The 21,166-nt window shown below is 50.9% G+C and overlaps 1 protein-coding gene across 1 annotated transcript in view; it reads left to right on the top strand.

Annotated features, from left to right (window-relative positions):
- Positions 1–21,166, top strand: part of LOC311082403 (uncharacterized protein) — a gene marked incomplete at its 3' end in the record, with an annotated part of 65,994 nt that overhangs the window by 36,795 nt on the left and 8,033 nt on the right. Inside the window, exon 2 of the mRNA XM_084113215.1 lies at positions 20,921–20,996. The remainder of the gene's footprint in view (positions 1–20,920; positions 20,997–21,166) is intronic.

Raw genomic sequence — 21,166 nt, 5'->3', positions numbered from 1 at the left:
ACTCCGAGTCTGCTGCATCCCTGTAGCCCACCTGTGCTGGGAGAAGTGATCGTCCCTCCGCCACGAACGTAAGGCTGGCACGCTCTGTCTGGAATATCCATTCTGTTCATGTCAGGAGAAGCCCCGCTCAGCCGCCGACTTTGAGTCTGCTGTATTCCTGAAGTTCATCTGTATTGTGAGAAGTGTTTGCCCCTGCCGACGCATGTGAACCGTATGCTGTGTTCGAAGTGTCTTCTCTGTCTGTCTTAGTAACAGCCCTGTGTAGCCGGTCGACTTCGAGTCTGCTGTATCCTTGTGGCCCATCTGTGTTGGGAGAAGTGACTGTCCCTCTGCCACGAACGTAAGACTGGCCCGCTCTGTAAGTCCTGTTCAGCCCGTTGACCCTGAGTCTGCTGTATCCCTGTAATCCGTCTGCATTGTGAGACGTGTTCATCCCTTTCAGCGTATGTGAACTGTGAACTTGTCTGCAGCATCCATTCTGTCTGTCTCAGTAGGGGCCCCGAGCAGCCGGTCGGCTTCGAGTCTACTGTACCCTTATAGTCACCTGTGCTGGGAGAGGTGGCGGTCCCTCTGTCCCGAACGTGAGGTTCGCATACTCCACCTGGAGTGTCCATCCGCGAGCCCCATCTGCCTCCAATCCCGCATCTGAGAAAGAAAGAAGGAAGGTTGGAATCATTTACTTACCAGAAGAGACTTACCGGACCACCCGCCTGTTCACTGCATCTCCACCTGTGAAAGACCTACCTGACCACTTACCTATTCACTGCTCCATCTGCTACAGGGCCCGCACTGAGGAAGAGAGCGGGGTAGACTCCGGCTGTTGCACCGTCCACCTTCGATCCCTGAGGGCAAGAAGGAAGAAGATTTTAGATTAGGATTTTTAAATTGCTTTTACTTCAAAATAAACCTTGTTGAATTATTTTCTGTCTTCGACTCTTCTCTCTGACACGCTCCTCGAGGTGGTCCTGGTTCAGGGGTGGGCGTAGTCTGGCTTGGCCCATCCCGACCTGTGACAGACTTTTGGCGTAGTCGGCAGGGTCTACCTCGAGTTGAGCGACCAGAGGTTGAGATGGCAGAAGAGGAAGGGCCCGGGGCACGGCAACCCGTCATGCCGATCTTTATGGGGGCCCCGTGGGCTCCGAAGTATGGAGGCCCGGGATCTGAAATGAGTTTGTCGATGTGGAAGACCCAGGTGGAGTACCTGGCAGGGCTTCAAGGTCTGAGCGCCCCGCAGAAGGTTCAGTTTGTTCTAAACTCCTTGGACGGAGAAGCGAGAAGAGAAGTTCAGGCAGCTCCGGAAGCAACCCGAGCAACTGTCCAGGCCATTTTTGACTTTCTCACGGGACAATATGGAGACACCACCCCGGTAGCTGTTCTGAGAACGCAATTCTTCAATTCTCGGCAAGGCCCTCGCCAATCTGTTCGGGCATTTACCCTACAACTGCGGGAGCAGTTTTCTAGACTTACGGGGAGACAGGATCATGGCCTGGAGGGCGAAGAGGCTCTGCTCCGAGATCAGTTTTTACTGGGTTTGCGGGAGGGTCCTGTGCGCCAGAGTCTGCGGGTGCAATTCCGACGAACACCGAATCTGACTTTTGAAGAGCTTCGACGAGAAGCGCTGGCCCTTGAGCATGATCATACGGAGAACGTAGATCCTCCCAGCTGTCTAGCCACGAATGTTGTTGGCACCCCTTCGACTACTACGGCACCCGACTGGAAGCAGGCCCTCCGGGAAGAGCTGAAGAGAGATGTGCGGGAACAAATGTCTGATCTGTCTAAATCTTTTATGGAGGAGCTTCGTCGAGAGCGCCTCCAGTTGTCCTCTTTACCGCGGGAGCGGGCTTACTCCGATGGGAAGCGTCCCCCCGACCGCCGTCCATCCCGACCTTCGGGCTCTCGATTTCAGTGGGATGAGCATGGGCGTCCCATCTGTAACGGCTGTGGAGAGCCGGGGCATTACCTTTGTCAGTGTCCTGCTCGGCGTGCATCGCAAGGGGGTTTTTAGAGTTTCCGGCCACTGTGGGTCAAGTGGTCGGGACCCCCTTATCAGACCCCTCCATGCCTACATCTTCTAGGAGCCGCCTGGTGGGCTGTTGCCCGGTGGTGGTGATTCAGGTCAATGACCAGGAAGTGCAGTGCCTCTTGGATACAGGCTCCCAAGTGACCCTGTTCACCGAAAGCTTGGCCCATGAGTTGTTTGGCACCGAAGGTCGACCGCCTGCGGAGGCCCCCTGGTTGACGCTACGTGGGGCGAATGGTCTTGACGTCCCGTATGTAGGATACCTTGTGACCGATCTGAAGATTCATGGAGTGGTAGTGCCTCAGAAAGGAGTGGTGGTTGTACGAGACACATGCCTGGGGTCTCATCGTGCCCTGATTGGGATGAACGTCATTTCGGACTGTTGGGAGGAGCTGTTCCGAAGTAGACCGGCTCGAGCGGCTACAACATCGGCCGGCCAGGAGTGGGACCGCATCAGGGCCGATTGCCGCCGGGTACGTCTGGCTGAACAACAGGGGGACCGGGAGAGCACGGGAAGAGTGGCCTGCCGTTATGCCTTGTCCATCCCAGCTCAGAGCGAGGCTGTGGTCTGGGCCAGGTTGCCCCCTCGACTTTATAGTCCGGAAGAATGGGTCATGGTGGAACCCCATGAAGAGGGTCCCAAGGTGGAAGTCGCTCGAGGATTGGCGACTGCTCAGGGGGGCCGGGTTTCAGTGCGGGTCAGGAACATGAACCTCTTCCCTGTTCACTTGTATCGTCACCAGCGTTTGGCCCGAGTGACCTCAGTGAGACCCCAGCAGGTTCGTGAACAGGGTGAAGTTAACTTCAATCGAGTGAGCCCGACAGTGGTCGAGGTGGCCCTGGCACGAGCGGGTCCGGGGGCGGGAGAGACAGGAAGAGGATTGCCTGCCCACTTGACGGGGGAGTCTTTACGGGGTGAAGGACTAGAGGAAGAGCAATTAGGACAACTCCAAGAGTTCCTGATGGAATGGCAGCACTTGTTTTCCACTCACGATGAGGACTACGGCCGCACGGATGTGGTACGACATCAAATTCCAACTGGGGACGCTGCACCCAGCCGAGAGCGCTATCGACCCGTGCCCCCGACCTTGTACTCGGAGGTCCGCACCCTTTTGCGAGGGATGCTCGACAAGGGGATTATTAGAGAGAGCAGTAGCCCTTGGGCCGCCCCAATAGTACTGGTTCGAAATAAAACAGGTTCCTGGAGGTTTTGTGTGGATTACCGAAGGCTGAATCAAGTAACCAAAAGAGATGCTTTCCCATTGCCTCGAGTTGAAGACTCTCTCACGAGCCTCACACAAGCCACCTGGTATTCCACTCTTGACTTGGCCAGCGGCTACTGGCAGGTGCAGATGGATGAACATGACCGGGAGAAGACGGCATTCACTACTCCCTTCGGTCTATATGAATGGGACCGGATGCCGTTCGGCCTCTGCAACGCCCCAGCCACGTTTCAGCGGCTGATGCAGCGCTGTTTAGGCAACCAACTGATGGATACCACCCTTGTCTACTTAGACGACATCATCGTTTACTCTCCAGATTTCAAGTCCCATCTCGAGCACCTAGAGCAACTACTTGGCGATTACTATAGGCGATTCATTAAGGATTTTTCGAAAATCGCTAAACCGATCAACCAGTTGCTGGGAGGTACGGGACGAGCCCGGGGCCGAGGGTCCCCACCGATCCAATGGGATCCGGCCTGTGAAGCCGCCTTCCAGAAGCTCAAGCAGGAACTACTACAGGCCCCGATCCTAGCCTATGCCGACTTCACTCAACCCTTCATCCTGTACACCGACGCTAGCCACCTGGGCTTGGGGGCCGTCTTGGCACAGAAACAACAGGGAGAGGAAAAGGTAATTGCTTATGCAAGCCGAAGTCTACATCCAACGGAGAAGAACGACGCCAACTACAGTTATTTTAAGCTTGAGTTGCTGGCCGTGAAATGGGCGTTGTGCGAAAAGTTCAAGGATTACTTGTGGGGAGCCAAGGTACGGGTCGTTACAGACAATAACCCATTGGTACATTTGCAGACCGCTAAACTGGGGGCGGTGGAACAACGCTGGGCGGCGCAACTGGCCAATTACGACTATCAGCTCCAGTACCAGCCAGGAAGAGAACACACGAATGCCGATGTACTATCCAGGTTACCCGGCGAAGGATTGGCAGGTCAGGTACCGGCACCAGAAGCGGGATCCGACGAGGGACTGATGGTGGGAGTTGTAGAGGCACCAGGGCAAACGCCGGAGGAACCCCCCCCTTGTTGGGGGTGGGACCCGCAGCGATGGAGGTTGTGGCAGGACGAAGATGGAGATGTAGCGTTGGTTCGAACGTGGCTAGAACAGAAGACCTGGCCTGAGGGTGCGGCACGCCGGGCTCAGACTCGGATTGTGCGGGGCCTGCTGGGACAGAGGGGGAGGCTCTATCTGAAGGAAGGTGTGCTTTGTAGGGCCCTCCAGGACTCAGGTCGGGGCGATGAGGTATGTCAAATCGTGGTCCCTGAAGGGCGCTGCCAGACTCTGTTGGAGGCATATCATGCTAGGATGGGACACCAGGGGCAGGAGAAGACATTGGCACTGGTGAGGCGACACTTCTACTGGCCCGGGATGGAGGGTACGACGAGGACTTACCTTCAGAAGTGCCCACGCTGCACGTTGTTTAAGACCAGGAAGGAGGCACGGGCACCGCTGGTCCCGATTCAGGCCAGGGCACCGCTGCATATGGTGGCCATGGATTATCTGACTTTGGGACGGCCAGTGGATCGGATCCAGAACATCCTCGTGGTAACCGACCTATTCACCAAGTACGCTTGGGCCATCCCAACTGTGGACCAAACCGCCATCACTACCGCCAACGCCCTCTGGAGGTATGTGATCCAACCATTTGGATGCCCTGAAATTTTCCACTCAGACCAAGGAACCAACTTTGAGTCCAGGGTGATCCACGAGCTGTGCCAACTGTACGGATGCAAGAAGACCCACACGACTCCCTACCACCCCCAAGGGAACGGGGGGTGCGAGAGGTTCAATCAGACTTTGTTGAGTTTATTAGGAACCTTAGAGGAGGAACAGCAGGGCCATTGGGTCGACCGGCTTCCGGCGATGGTACAAGCCTATAACAACAGTGTACACAGTACCACTGGATACGCTCCCACCTACCTGATGTTCGGCAGACATGTGAGACTTCCGATGGATATGCTTATGGGAGCTCCTGCAGGGGAAGAGGGAAGTAGCTTGACAGATTGGGTGACGGGACACCACCTACGCCTCCAGTCGGCGTATGAACGAGTCTCTGGCCAGATTAATCGAGCAGCATTAAAGAACAAGAGGTTGTATGACCGGACGGCTCGAGAAGCGCCGCTACTGCCAGGGGAGAGAGTGCTGGTGCGGGACAATCGCCGACAAGGGAAGGGGAAATTGAGCGACCGGTGGGAGGCTCAGCCGTTTGTCGTTCAGCGACAGCCACACCCAGACCAACCGGTATATGCATTGCGGCCAGAAGGGAGGGCAGGCCCTGAACGGGTGTTACACCGCAATCTGATCCGCCCTTGCCCAAATTACCCAAAATGTGTTGTAGAGGATCCACCGGTCGAAACACCCGGGATGCCCTCGCTAGTAGGATGGGCAATGATCCCAAGAGGCCTAGGCCTAGGGCCACGACCTGAAGCACCCATTTCCCCGCCTCGACGGCCCCAGCGAGAGAACCGAGGTCGGCCGCCAGCCAGGTATGGAGACTGGGTGTCGGGAGACCGTTCTCGGGACTAGAACGGTTTGGCAGGGGGGTATGTCACGGTGTGACAAAATGCGGAACTCATTTCCCCTAGAGTAGTGTTTCCGCTGGGACACTTTTGAGTGTAACACCGCTCCCAGGCCTGTGTGTGTGCGTCTGTTGCCATGACAACCTCAAATGACAGATTGACAACAGGTGTGAGGAATTTACTGGGAGTTCGGGTGAGGCTCTGCCAGCAGCTGAGAGAGTATAAAAAGGGAGAGAGAGAGGCTGTTGGTTTGGTTCTTTCTCCTCCGTGAGAAGTCGTTTTACTGGGCGGTTGCAATTATCTGAGTACGGGCGAACGAAGAGGAGAGTGTGAGCTGATAAGAGACTTGAGGACAACAGAGGGAGAGTGAAATACCCCGCTTGCATTGGAGGAGAGCTAAGTAACTGAGAACCGAGTCTCGTAACTGCATGTGTTTTACACTGAATTGGATGTGGCTGGGAGTGTTTGGATCACGATCATAAATATCACTGAGTGGATTGTATGGATTCATTACCGGTCCTTTATCTCTCTCTCCATTGAACATGGTGATGTGAACTCTGCTTGTGTATGTGAAGAAAAATATCCTAAAGCATCCTCAGCAGTATTGATGATTACGGCTCCCCTCGTACAGAGACCCAATGGTGAGTGCTGGCTTTAAATTGCACGTTGTGAAGTGAGTTTGCAGTGCCTAAGATTGACGTTTCCCCCACATTTATGCTAGAAGTGGAATTGCTGTGTGTGTGGAAGATACATGCCGCCCTTTGCCGTGTACTCTCCCTGTGCTACGCTGGTCTACTGTCAATAGTGAGAGTGCTGTGCCATTGATCTGTTCTAGCTGTTTGGATGTTGAAGAATTATCATCTGGAATTTGAATTAACCCCTCTGTTTGCGCTAATAGGAGAGGAGATGCCCTGTTGAAACGTTCGCTGTCTGTCTCAGTAGAAGTCCCGTGCAACCTGTTGACTTCGAGTCTGCTGTATCTTTGTAGCCCATCTGTGTTGGGAGAAGTGGCTGTTCTTCGTCGCGAACGTAGGGCTGGCATGCTCTGTCTGAAATATCCATTCTGTTTGTCTCAGTCGAAGCCCCGTTCTGCCCGCTGACTTTGAGTCTGCTGTATTCCTGCAACGCAGCCGTATTGTGAGGAGTGTTTGTCCCCTTCTATGCATATGAACTGTATACCTTGTGTGAAGCATCTTCCTGTCTGTTTCAGTAGAAGCCCCGTACAGCCCATCGACTTCGAGTCGGTTGTGTCCTTGTAGTCCACCTGTGCCGGGAGAAGTGACTGTCCCTCCGCCACGAACGTAAGGCTGGCACGCTCTGTCTGAAACCTCCACTCTGTTTATGCCAGCAGAAGCCCTGTTCAGCCAGTCGACTTCGAGTTGTTGTATTCCTGCAATTCAGCTGTGTTGTGAGAAGTGCTCGCTTCCTTCTACGCATGTGAACTGTATACTTTGTTTGAAGCATCCATTCTGCCTGTCTCAATAGAGGCCCTGTGTAGCCTGTCGACTCCGAGTCTGCTGCATCCCTGTAGCCCACCTGTGCTGGGAGAAGTGATCGTCCCTCCGCCACGAACGTAAGGCTGGCACGCTCTGTCTGGAATATCCATTCTGTTCATGTCAGGAGAAGCCCCGCTCAGCCGCCGACTTTGAGTCTGCTGTATTCCTGAAGTTCATCTGTATTGTGAGAAGTGTTTGCCCCTGCCGACGCATGTGAACCGTATGCTGTGTTCGAATTGTCTTCTCTGTCTGTCTTAGTAACAGCCCTGTGTAGCCGGTCGACTTCGAGTCTGCTGTATCCTTGTGGCCCATCTGTGTTGGGAGAAGTGACTGTCCCTCTGCCACGAACGTAAGACTGGCCCTTTCAGTAAGTCCTGTTCAGCCCGTTGACCCTGAGTCTGCTGTATCCCTGTAATCCGTCTGCATTGTGAGACGTGTTCATCCCTTTCAGCGTATGTGAACTGTGAACTTGTCTGCAGCATCCATTCTGTCTGTCTCAGTAGGGGCCCCGAGCAGCCGGTCGGCTTCGAGTCTACTGTACCCTTATAGTCACCTGTGCTGGGAGAGGTGGCGGTCCCTCTGTCCCGAACGTGAGGTTCGCATACTCCACCTGGAGTGTCCATCCGCGAGCCCCATCTGCCTCCAATCCCGCATCTGAGAAAGAAAGAAGGAAGGTTGGAATCATTTACTTACCAGAAGAGACTTACCGGACCACCCGCCTGTTCACTGCATCTCCACCTGTGAAAGACCTACCTGACCACTTACCTATTCACTGCTCCATCTGCTACAGGGCCCGCACTGAGGAAGAGAGCGGGGTAGACTCCGGCTGTTGCACCGTCCACCTTCGATCCCTGAGGGCAAGAAGGAAGAAGATTTTAGATTAGGATTTTTAAATTGCTTTTACTTCAAAATAAACCTTGTTGAATTATTTTCTGTCTTCGACTCTTCTCTCTGACACGCTCCTCGAGGTGGTCCTGGTTCAGGGGTGGGCGTAGTCTGGCTTGGCCCATCCCGACCTGTGACAGACTTTTGGCGTAGTCGGCAGGGTCTACCTCGAGTTGAGCGACCAGAGGTTGAGATGGCAGAAGAGGAAGGGCCCGGGGCACGGCAACCCGTCATGCCGATCTTTATGGGGGCCCCGTGGGCTCCGAAGTATGGAGGCCCGGGATCTGAAATGAGTTTGTCGATGTGGAAGACCCAGGTGGAGTACCTGGCAGGGCTTCAAGGTCTGAGCGCCCCGCAGAAGGTTCAGTTTGTTCTAAACTCCTTGGACGGAGAAGCGAGAAGAGAAGTTCAGGCAGCTCCGGAAGCAACCCGAGCAACTGTCCAGGCCATTTTTGACTTTCTCACGGGACAATATGGAGACACCACCCCGGTAGCTGTTCTGAGAACGCAATTCTTCAATTCTCGGCAAGGCCCTCGCCAATCTGTTCGGGCATTTACCCTACAACTGCGGGAGCAGTTTTCTAGACTTACGGGGAGACAGGATCATGGCCTGGAGGGCGAAGAGGCTCTGCTCCGAGATCAGTTTTTACTGGGTTTGCGGGAGGGTCCTGTGCGCCAGAGTCTGCGGGTGCAATTCCGACGAACACCGAATCTGACTTTTGAAGAGCTTCGACGAGAAGCGCTGGCCCTTGAGCATGATCATACGGAGAACGTAGATCCTCCCAGCTGTCTAGCCACGAATGTTGTTGGCACCCCTTCGACTACTACGGCACCCGACTGGAAGCAGGCCCTCCGGGAAGAGCTGAAGAGAGATGTGCGGGAACAAATGTCTGATCTGTCTAAATCTTTTATGGAGGAGCTTCGTCGAGAGCGCCTCCAGTTGTCCTCTTTACCGCGGGAGCGGGCTTACTCCGATGGGAAGCGTCCCCCCGACCGCCGTCCATCCCGACCTTCGGGCTCTCGATTTCAGTGGGATGAGCATGGGCGTCCCATCTGTAACGGCTGTGGAGAGCCGGGGCATTACCTTTGTCAGTGTCCTGCTCGGCGTGCATCGCAAGGGGGTTTTTAGAGTTTCCGGCCACTGTGGGTCAAGTGGTCGGGACCCCCTTATCAGACCCCTCCATGCCTACATCTTCTAGGAGCCGCCTGGTGGGCTGTTGCCCGGTGGTGGTGATTCAGGTCAATGACCAGGAAGTGCAGTGCCTCTTGGATACAGGCTCCCAAGTGACCCTGTTCACCGAAAGCTTGGCCCATGAGTTGTTTGGCACCGAAGGTCGACCGCCTGCGGAGGCCCCCTGGTTGACGCTACGTGGGGCGAATGGTCTTGACGTCCCGTATGTAGGATACCTTGTGACCGATCTGAAGATTCATGGAGTGGTAGTGCCTCAGAAAGGAGTGGTGGTTGTACGAGACACATGCCTGGGGTCTCATCGTGCCCTGATTGGGATGAACGTCATTTCGGACTGTTGGGAGGAGCTGTTCCGAAGTAGACCGGCTCGAGCGGCTACAACATCGGCCGGCCAGGAGTGGGACCGCATCAGGGCCGATTGCCGCCGGGTACGTCTGGCTGAACAACAGGGGGACCGGGAGAGCACGGGAAGAGTGGCCTGCCGTTATGCCTTGTCCATCCCAGCTCAGAGCGAGGCTGTGGTCTGGGCCAGGTTGCCCCCTCGACTTTATAGTCCGGAAGAATGGGTCATGGTGGAACCCCATGAAGAGGGTCCCAAGGTGGAAGTCGCTCGAGGATTGGCGACTGCTCAGGGGGGCCGGGTTTCAGTGCGGGTCAGGAACATGAACCTCTTCCCTGTTCACTTGTATCGTCACCAGCGTTTGGCCCGAGTGACCTCAGTGAGACCCCAGCAGGTTCGTGAACAGGGTGAAGTTAACTTCAATCGAGTGAGCCCGACAGTGGTCGAGGTGGCCCTGGCACGAGCGGGTCCGGGGGCGGGAGAGACAGGAAGAGGATTGCCTGCCCACTTGACGGGGGAGTCTTTACGGGGTGAAGGACTAGAGGAAGAGCAATTAGGACAACTCCAAGAGTTCCTGATGGAATGGCAGCACTTGTTTTCCACTCACGATGAGGACTACGGCCGCACGGATGTGGTACGACATCAAATTCCAACTGGGGACGCTGCACCCAGCCGAGAGCGCTATCGACCCGTGCCCCCGACCTTGTACTCGGAGGTCCGCACCCTTTTGCGAGGGATGCTCGACAAGGGGATTATTAGAGAGAGCAGTAGCCCTTGGGCCGCCCCAATAGTACTGGTTCGAAATAAAACAGGTTCCTGGAGGTTTTGTGTGGATTACCGAAGGCTGAATCAAGTAACCAAAAGAGATGCTTTCCCATTGCCTCGAGTTGAAGACTCTCTCACGAGCCTCACACAAGCCACCTGGTATTCCACTCTTGACTTGGCCAGCGGCTACTGGCAGGTGCAGATGGATGAACATGACCGGGAGAAGACGGCATTCACTACTCCCTTCGGTCTATATGAATGGGACCGGATGCCGTTCGGCCTCTGCAACGCCCCAGCCACGTTTCAGCGGCTGATGCAGCGCTGTTTAGGCAACCAACTGATGGATACCACCCTTGTCTACTTAGACGACATCATCGTTTACTCTCCAGATTTCAAGTCCCATCTCGAGCACCTAGAGCAACTACTTGGCGATTACTATAGGCGATTCATTAAGGATTTTTCGAAAATCGCTAAACCGATCAACCAGTTGCTGGGAGGTACGGGACGAGCCCGGGGCCGAGGGTCCCCACCGATCCAATGGGATCCGGCCTGTGAAGCCGCCTTCCAGAAGCTCAAGCAGGAACTACTACAGGCCCCGATCCTAGCCTATGCCGACTTCACTCAACCCTTCATCCTGTACACCGACGCTAGCCACCTGGGCTTGGGGGCCGTCTTGGCACAGAAACAACAGGGAGAGGAAAAGGTAATTGCTTATGCAAGCCGAAGTCTACATCCAACGGAGAAGAACGACGCCAACTACAGTTATTTTAAGCTTGAGTTGCTGGCCGTGAAATGGGCGTTGTGCGAAAAGTTCAAGGATTACTTGTGGGGAGCCAAGGTACGGGTCGTTACAGACAATAACCCATTGGTACATTTGCAGACCGCTAAACTGGGGGCGGTGGAACAACGCTGGGCGGCGCAACTGGCCAATTACGACTATCAGCTCCAGTACCAGCCAGGAAGAGAACACACGAATGCCGATGTACTATCCAGGTTACCCGGCGAAGGATTGGCAGGTCAGGTACCGGCACCAGAAGCGGGATCCGACGAGGGACTGATGGTGGGAGTTGTAGAGGCACCAGGGCAAACGCCGGAGGAACCCCCCCCTTGTTGGGGGTGGGACCCGCAGCGATGGAGGTTGTGGCAGGACGAAGATGGAGATGTAGCGTTGGTTCGAACGTGGCTAGAACAGAAGACCTGGCCTGAGGGTGCGGCACGCCGGGCTCAGACTCGGATTGTGCGGGGCCTGCTGGGACAGAGGGGGAGGCTCTATCTGAAGGAAGGTGTGCTTTGTAGGGCCCTCCAGGACTCAGGTCGGGGCGATGAGGTATGTCAAATCGTGGTCCCTGAAGGGCGCTGCCAGACTCTGTTGGAGGCATATCATGCTAGGATGGGACACCAGGGGCAGGAGAAGACATTGGCACTGGTGAGGCGACACTTCTACTGGCCCGGGATGGAGGGTACGACGAGGACTTACCTTCAGAAGTGCCCACGCTGCACGTTGTTTAAGACCAGGAAGGAGGCACGGGCACCGCTGGTCCCGATTCAGGCCAGGGCACCGCTGCATATGGTGGCCATGGATTATCTGACTTTGGGACGGCCAGTGGATCGGATCCAGAACATCCTCGTGGTAACCGACCTATTCACCAAGTACGCTTGGGCCATCCCAACTGTGGACCAAACCGCCATCACTACCGCCAACGCCCTCTGGAGGTATGTGATCCAACCATTTGGATGCCCTGAAATTTTCCACTCAGACCAAGGAACCAACTTTGAGTCCAGGGTGATCCACGAGCTGTGCCAACTGTACGGATGCAAGAAGACCCACACGACTCCCTACCACCCCCAAGGGAACGGGGGGTGCGAGAGGTTCAATCAGACTTTGTTGAGTTTATTAGGAACCTTAGAGGAGGAACAGCAGGGCCATTGGGTCGACCGGCTTCCGGCGATGGTACAAGCCTATAACAACAGTGTACACAGTACCACTGGATACGCTCCCACCTACCTGATGTTCGGCAGACATGTGAGACTTCCGATGGATATGCTTATGGGAGCTCCTGCAGGGGAAGAGGGAAGTAGCTTGACAGATTGGGTGACGGGACACCACCTACGCCTCCAGTCGGCGTATGAACGAGTCTCTGGCCAGATTAATCGAGCAGCATTAAAGAACAAGAGGTTGTATGACCGGACGGCTCGAGAAGCGCCGCTACTGCCAGGGGAGAGAGTGCTGGTGCGGGACAATCGCCGACAAGGGAAGGGGAAATTGAGCGACCGGTGGGAGGCTCAGCCGTTTGTCGTTCAGCGACAGCCACACCCAGACCAACCGGTATATGCATTGCGGCCAGAAGGGAGGGCAGGCCCTGAACGGGTGTTACACCGCAATCTGATCCGCCCTTGCCCAAATTACCCAAAATGTGTTGTAGAGGATCCACCGGTCGAAACACCCGGGATGCCCTCGCTAGTAGGATGGGCAATGATCCCAAGAGGCCTAGGCCTAGGGCCACGACCTGAAGCACCCATTTCCCCGCCTCGACGGCCCCAGCGAGAGAACCGAGGTCGGCCGCCAGCCAGGTATGGAGACTGGGTGTCGGGAGACCGTTCTCGGGACTAGAACGGTTTGGCAGGGGGGTATGTCACGGTGTGACAAAATGCGGAACTCATTTCCCCTAGAGTAGTGTTTCCGCTGGGACACTTTTGAGTGTAACACCGCTCCCAGGCCTGTGTGTGTGCGTCTGTTGCCATGACAACCTCAAATGACAGATTGACAACAGGTGTGAGGAATTTACTGGGAGTTCGGGTGAGGCTCTGCCAGCAGCTGAGAGAGTATAAAAAGGGAGAGAGAGAGGCTGTTGGTTTGGTTCTTTCTCCTCCGTGAGAAGTCGTTTTACTGGGCGGTTGCAATTATCTGAGTACGGGCGAACGAAGAGGAGAGTGTGAGCTGATAAGAGACTTGAGGACAACAGAGGGAGAGTGAAATACCCCGCTTGCATTGGAGGAGAGCTAAGTAACTGAGAACCGAGTCTCGTAACTGCATGTGTTTTACACTGAATTGGATGTGGCTGGGAGTGTTTGGATCACGATCATAAATATCACTGAGTGGATTGTATGGATTCATTACCGGTCCTTTATCTCTCTCTCCATTGAACATGGTGATGTGAACTCTGCTTGTGTATGTGAAGAAAAATATCCTAAAGCATCCTCAGCAGTATTGATGATTACGGCTCCCCTCGTACAGAGACCCAATGGTGAGTGCTGGCTTTAAATTGCACGTTGTGAAGTGAGTTTGCAGTGCCTAAGATTGACGTTTCCCCCACATTTATGCTAGAAGTGGAATTGCTGTGTGTGTGGAAGATACATGCCGCCCTTTGCCGTGTACTCTCCCTGTGCTACGCTGGTCTACTGTCAATAGTGAGAGTGCTGTGCCATTGATCTGTTCTAGCTGTTTGGATGTTGAAGAATTATCATCTGGAATTTGAATTAACCCCTCTGTTTGCGCTAATAGGAGAGGAGATGCCCTGTTGAAACGTTCGCTGTCTGTCTCAGTAGAAGTCCCGTGCAACCTGTTGACTTCGAGTCTGCTGTATCTTTGTAGCCCATCTGTGTTGGGAGAAGTGGCTGTTCTTCGTCGCGAACGTAGGGCTGGCATGCTCTGTCTGAAATATCCATTCTGTTTGTCTCAGTCGAAGCCCCGTTCTGCCCGCTGACTTTGAGTCTGCTGTATTCCTGCAACGCAGCCGTATTGTGAGGAGTGTTTGTCCCCTTCTATGCATATGAACTGTATACCTTGTGTGAAGCATCTTCCTGTCTGTTTCAGTAGAAGCCCCGTACAGCCCATCGACTTCGAGTCGGTTGTGTCCTTGTAGTCCACCTGTGCCGGGAGAAGTGACTGTCCCTCCGCCACGAACGTAAGGCTGGCACGCTCTGTCTGAAACCTCCACTCTGTTTATGCCAGCAGAAGCCCTGTTCAGCCAGTCGACTTCGAGTTGTTGTATTCCTGCAATTCAGCTGTGTTGTGAGAAGTGCTCGCTTCCTTCTACGCATGTGAACTGTATACTTTGTTTGAAGCATCCATTCTGCCTGTCTCAATAGAGGCCCTGTGTAGCCTGTCGACTCCGAGTCTGCTGCATCCCTGTAGCCCACCTGTGCTGGGAGAAGTGATCGTCCCTCCGCCACGAACGTAAGGCTGGCACGCTCTGTCTGGAATATCCATTCTGTTCATGTCAGGAGAAGCCCCGCTCAGCCGCCGACTTTGAGTCTGCTGTATTCCTGAAGTTCATCTGTATTGTGAGAAGTGTTTGCCCCTGCCGACGCATGTGAACCGTATGCTGTGTTCGAATTGTCTTCTCTGTCTGTCTTAGTAACAGCCCTGTGTAGCCGGTCGACTTCGAGTCTGCTGTATCCTTGTGGCCCATCTGTGTTGGGAGAAGTGACTGTCCCTCTGCCACGAACGTAAGACTGGCCCTTTCAGTAAGTCCTGTTCAGCCCGTTGACCCTGAGTCTGCTGTATCCCTGTAATCCGTCTGCATTGTGAGACGTGTTCATCCCTTTCAGCGTATGTGAACTGTGAACTTGTCTGCAGCATCCATTCTGTCTGTCTCAGTAGGGGCCCCGAGCAGCCGGTCGGCTTCGAGTCTACTGTACCCTTATAGTCACCTGTGCTGGGAGAGGTGGCGGTCCCTCTGTCCCGAACGTGAGGTTCGCATACTCCACCTGGAGTGTCCATCCGCGAGCCCCATCTGCCTCCAATCCCGCATCTGAGAAAGAAAGAAGGAAGGTTGGAATCATTTACTTACCAGAAGAGACTTACCGGACCACCCGCCTGTTCACTGCATCTCCACCTGTGAAAGACCTACCTGACCACTTACCTATTCACTGCTCCATCTGCTACAGGGCCCGCACTGAGGAAGAGAGCGGGGTAGACTCCGGCTGTTGCACCGTCCACCTTCGATCCCTGAGGGCAAGAAGGAAGAAGATTTTAGATTAGGATTTTTAAATTGCTTTTACTTCAAAATAAACCTTGTTGAATTATTTTCTGTCTTCGACTCTTCTCTCTGACACGCTCCTCGAGGTGGTCCTGGTTCAGGGGTGCGCGTAGTCTGGCTTGGCCCATCCCGACCTGTGACAGAAGCAAACTCACTGCACTTGTTCTCTGAGAGCATTTCACTGGGAATCTGGCTTGGAGGGTTTGTCAGTCTCTCTACAGTAGCAAAAAGAGTGCGTGTGTTGTTTAAATGGCTGTTTATAATATTTGAGAAGAAAGTCTGTCTAGCTTTGCCTAGTTCCATATTGAAAGCATGAAGGCTGTCTTTGTAGATGTTATAATGGACTACAAGTTTTGTCTTCCGCCACATGCGCTCTGCTTTTCTGCATTGTCTTTTCATATTTTGCACTGTTGTTGAGTTTCTCCAAGGTGCTTTTTGTCTGCCACTCTTCTTCCTGACTTTAACCCTCTGGAGTCTGAGCTGTTTTCTGGGCCCTGGAGGTGTTCTGACATGCTCTGACATTTGTTGTTTTTTCAGTTATTCATAAACATGTTAATGGCAAAGGTGTAAATTCACTCTATAAAGCACAAACAGGGCTACCATCATATCTGATCAACATGCTTGTAAATCTTTGTGTTTTTAAGAAAATAATGTTTATGCGTGGTTATTTGAAAAAATAAAAATGAAAGTTGCTGAAATAACACCACAAAACATATAGTAAATATGTGTCCACAAGACTTTTGACTAATGGATCTTGTTCCCTAGTGTTTTTTCTTCAAAATGATGTGAAAATCATCCTGCCTAATCGTTTTCATAAAACAATACATTGATTTAAACGTTGTAAAACAGTTTTTTTGTCAGAAGAGGTTTATGCATGGGAGTGGTAATGGCTATAAATATTAATGAGATTCAGACCAGGGTGTGACATAGACACCCCCTCAATGACTTAATGGCCCATCACAGCCTGAACAAAGAAGTAGAGGAGGTTTTGTTTTTCAGTGTTTTATTGTAATTCCTCTATGTGGAGGAACATAATGTTCTAAATTTGCTCATTAAAAACGCATACATAAATTCGAAATAGTGCGCGCAGAAGCACATGCGCAAAACCGTTTTGTAAAATGATATATGAATTATTTTTATTTTATCATGTCATTTTTTTAAAAAGCACATTTTACAAACCTACGTTTTGCGCATGTGCTCCTTCACGCACTTTTTCAGTCAGAACACAGCAATCAGAGGAGGACGCGCTGAAAACTGTAATGCATAACTTGTACTGAGAAAGTTTGAGTTGCAGAGGAATTTGTGACTGTTTCACCTGTTCAACCAATTCAAAGTTAATGAAAATAATATTAAAATTAAGATACAATTAATACAAAACGAAATTCGTTTTAAAGAAAGGATTTGTGCTTTCTGTTTTGAGGTCTCTGCGAAAGTTTGAAAGTCTGCTGCTTTCAAAGCGCTCGCGTCCATAATGGAGAACTGTCACGTAATATTGTTTTTTCCTCATAAATGCGAACACGTGTCAACTAATGCAAGTAAATTTAAAAGACTTACTCACCCGAAATATTATCCACGGCTGGATCAAGTCGCTCAACGTTCGTCGCTCAAAATACAAACATTCGTCGACTCGTCAGAGTCCTGCTCTTCTTCTGAGCAAAATCTGAACTCGTGTCATATTCCAACAGCGCAGGAATGTGAATGAATGAAACTTGCTGGTTTGAAGCATAGAGGTTTGAAGGCATTTCAGGGGGCGTTTACCTTATTTCGCATAGATCACCTCAGCACATTATCTTATGAATAGCGCGCTCTGCGAGTGGGTGTGAACTCATTATCGATAATTAGATGAGACGGGAGAAACTGTACTTCTATTTAGTTTCATACAGATTACATTGCAGGAGAATATTTGTTTTGAATGTGAATTGTTTTATTTAAAAGTAGAAATTTAAAGCTTTCTTTAGACGCATGTTTCATGGTTGTGTGATAAGTATTAGCTGAGTTTCAGTTCATTTTCCAGACTTGTTTCAGAAAGATTTTTGCGGAGACAGAGTGAGCTGAAAGCGCACCCTGTTTATTTTATTTATTTAAAAATAAAAACAAGGTTTTGATGTTAATGTGAGTGTACACAAAAAAAGAAGACACTCTATAGTTTATAATCATGTATTTATTTTATTTTTATGACCACAAATTACGGATTTTTTTAAGTTTATCTTGCTGCTATGTGAAAAAAATCCAGCAAAACGCGCCGGCGCGTTTGTCGACCTCTGAGGGTTAACAGGAGCAATATCATCAATTATACCTTTAACTTTTGAGTTAAAAGAATCAAGGAGAAAATCAACAGAGTCTGCAGATATGCTTGGTGTTAAGGATATAGCCTTCATAAATAGTACACTAGTGTTCTCATTTAAGCATCTCTTCTTGACAGACACAGATCTAGCTTCAGTGGCAGGAGAGATCAATATATCAAAGAAAATACAGAAATGATCAGACAGAGCTACATCCTTAATAACAATTAATGAAATGTTTAGACCCTTACTGATAAGTAAATCTAGAGTGTGTCCACGATTGTGTGTGGGTCCATGTACATGCTGAGTCAGATCAAAAGTTTTTAAAACAGTTTTGATTTCTTTTGCCATATTGTTTTCTGCACTATCTATGTGGATGTTAAAATCTCCAGCAATGGCAAAACAGTCAAACTCTGAGGTAATTGTTGATAACAGTTCTGTAAAGTCCTCAGCAAAGGCTGGGGAGTATTTTGGAGGCCTGTAAATAATGATAAGTAAAATGCGTGGAGCACCTTTCAACACAATACCCAGATATTCGAAAGAAGGGTAATTCCCAAATGATATTTGCTTACATTGATAGATATCTTTAAAAAGTGCAGCTAGACCCCCACCTCTCTTAACAGCTCTGCAGACACTCATAAAAGTAAAGTTAGGGGGGGCTGCTTCATTGAGGATTGTTGCACTGTAGGTGTCTTCTAGCCAGGTTTCATTTAGAAGCATAAAATCCAGGTTGTTTGTGGTTATTAAATGGTTGACTAGAAGTGATTTATTTTCAAGTGAACGAATGTTTAAAAGTGCTAACTTAACAGTCTTACTTTTTGTCCCCACATCAATCTTACTTTGACGTGTAATAGGCACCAGATTAGTTAGGTTTGCTGCACGGCTATTGAAGGCCTTAGATTTTCTATCTTGTAATAGAACAGCAATAGAGAAAGATACAGGCACACTGGGTTCCCGCTTGTTCTGTAAACATTTGAGAAAGTTACTGTTATCAGAGCGGGGACCCAGAACACATCACTGAGAGCTGGTATCAGTTGTTTTTGGTTCACCTCGAGCAGATGGAGGAGGGTGTGGGCCCTGGCGTTGTGGCAGAGGCCGAAGAGCTCTCACAGGAGGAGGGGGAGGGCGAGCTGGGCCCGCAGGCTTTGGTGCGGGTGGTAATGGTGCCTGTCGTTTTTTGGTTGGTATCTGGGGGCTTGCAAAAGAGTGGGATAGTCTGGTTCCAGCATACACCAGTTCTTCCATTTTCTGTGAGAAACACAGTAGTGGCGATGCTGGAGAGAGGGATAGCGTGTCTGGTGAAAGATTCACTGGTGAAAGGGGCTGTTGCTCTGGTGTTATAGGAGGTTGTGATATGCTGTCCTGGCTTCCCTGGCTGTTTTCCAGGAAGTCGTCCTTTGGTGTTGAATCTTCAAGCAGTTCTGATATGTTTCTCTGTGGGCAGGGCTCAGCTGAGATTGTGTCCGTGAGCAGAGGTTGTTGTGGCGGAGTGGTGTTATCATTGTCCTTGTGTGATATGTCAACCGCATGTCCATTTTGCTGCTGAAGTGAAGTCCCGTGGTCATTCATACTGTGTCCATGTGTGTGTGTGCCGTTCAGATTGAGTGGATTGGCACAAACTGCAGAAGGATGATTGAGGGAGAAGTAGAAGTTGTCCTTTAACACTCTTGAACCAAGTTTGTTTGGGTGATGGCCATCCCGATGAAAAAGTTGTCTCTGACTCTAGAAAAGATTGAAATTGTCAATGAAGTTTACTCCTTTTATATTGCAGGTTTTTTGCAGCCATGTATTTAGCCCAAGCAACCGTGAAAACCTGTTTGTTCCTCTTGCTGGGAGAGGTCCACTGATGAATGTTTGAACTTTCAGTCTTTTAAGTGTTTCAAAAAGTTCATTGAAATCCTTTTTAAGGAGTTCTGACTGCTCTTTATGAATATTATTCTTCCCCACATGTATGATGAGTCGATTTGCAGTCTTATGTTTCATCAGAATGTTCTGAAGTTCCCTGTTTATATCAGAAGTTGTTGCTTGTGGAAGGCAGCATGTAGTTGTATCCCTGCCGCTAATGTTTCTAATTATGGAGTCCCCCACTATCAGAGTCCTGGGCTCGGCTGCGCTCTGAGCTGAGTGCCGCTGTCTGCTCGACCTTGAGCGCCAGTTAGCATCAGTGTTAGCTACTGGCCCATTCAGTCTGTGTTCGATCACATTCATCACATTTGGGGATTCCTCATTTACATTCATAAGTACTCCAAATCTGTTCTCAAGATGTATAGGCGGTGGTAGAAGACCAATGTTTGCAATCCTTGTCAGAGCTGTATCTGGGGTGGAGGATGCTACTGCGGCAATATGTGATGCTCGTGACAATCTGGTGTCTCGAGTGCCTTTGGGTCTAGCTCCCTGTTTGTGCCATCGATTAGTAAGTCGATCGGCTTGTTTCTCTATCTGTCGAGGAGCACTAGTTTCATGGGACTCACCGGTATGCTGAGGGTGTCCATGACGAAGCTCTGTTGTGTGCTCCGTTTGGTTTGGTGGTCCCGTAAGTAACTTTGTTTCGAGAACTGCAATCCTTTGTAAAAGTCTGTGGCAGTTAGTGCAGCAAGTAGATTCTTGAACCTGAAGAGGCATTTTCTCTTATCCGTATGAATGTAGGCAGTTGTGTTTTCCTTTCCCGGAATGTAAGCTGGTCGGGTAAAAGAATTCTGCGTTTTTGTAGTAATCCAAACTTTGTTGTCTGAGCACTGTGCTGTTTGCTGAAGTTAAAATTAGGTGATAAAAGGAAATAAAATATAAAATATAGGAGATAAAATGTAAAAGCGATAGAGCAAAGCGCGGAGCAGTAAGCAAGAGCGTCCGAACAGTAGCTGAGCAGGAAGTTGAAGCAGGAAGTTATTTAAAGGCTAAGGCAAAATTTGTTTGGTCGTCGAATTGTGCATTGGCTTTTGACAATGTTAAGTCTTTATTGTGTTCTTCCACTGTCCTGGCTGCTCCTTGTTTTGAGAGGCCTTTTCTCGCAAGTTTAATTCCTATCAGTTGAATTATTCCGTAGTGGAAAAGGAAGCTCTGGCTCTGATTTGGGCGTTGCAACATTTTGAGGTTTACGTTGGTCTGGGTCAACCCGTTGTGGTCTTTACGGATCACAACCCGTTGACGTTCTTGAATTCATTCCATTGTCCGAATCAAAGGCTTATTCGTTGGTCTCTGTTTTTACAGGCTTACTCCCTGGATATTCGACATGTCAGAGGATCTGAAAATGTTGTTGCTGATGCCCTGTCGCGTGCTCCTCTGGGTAATTAAAGTGCATTTATATTGTTGCTATTTTTTTATTTTATTTTACAGGGTTTCTTGATAGACCCCTGTCTTAAGGGGTGGGGTGTGACGACTCATGTGCGTCATCCCTGTGTTTGAAATGGAAATGTGCCGCCTTCCAAAGGAGTTATTGGTGGGCGTTCTTATCGA

This window comes from Abramis brama, assembly GCF_963993115.1.
Source record: "Abramis brama genome assembly, chromosome: 1".
NCBI classification, from domain to species: domain Eukaryota; kingdom Metazoa; phylum Chordata; class Actinopteri; order Cypriniformes; family Leuciscidae; genus Abramis; species Abramis brama.
Note: the sequence above shows the minus strand (reverse complement) of the source record. Positions and strands in the feature narration are given on the sequence as shown.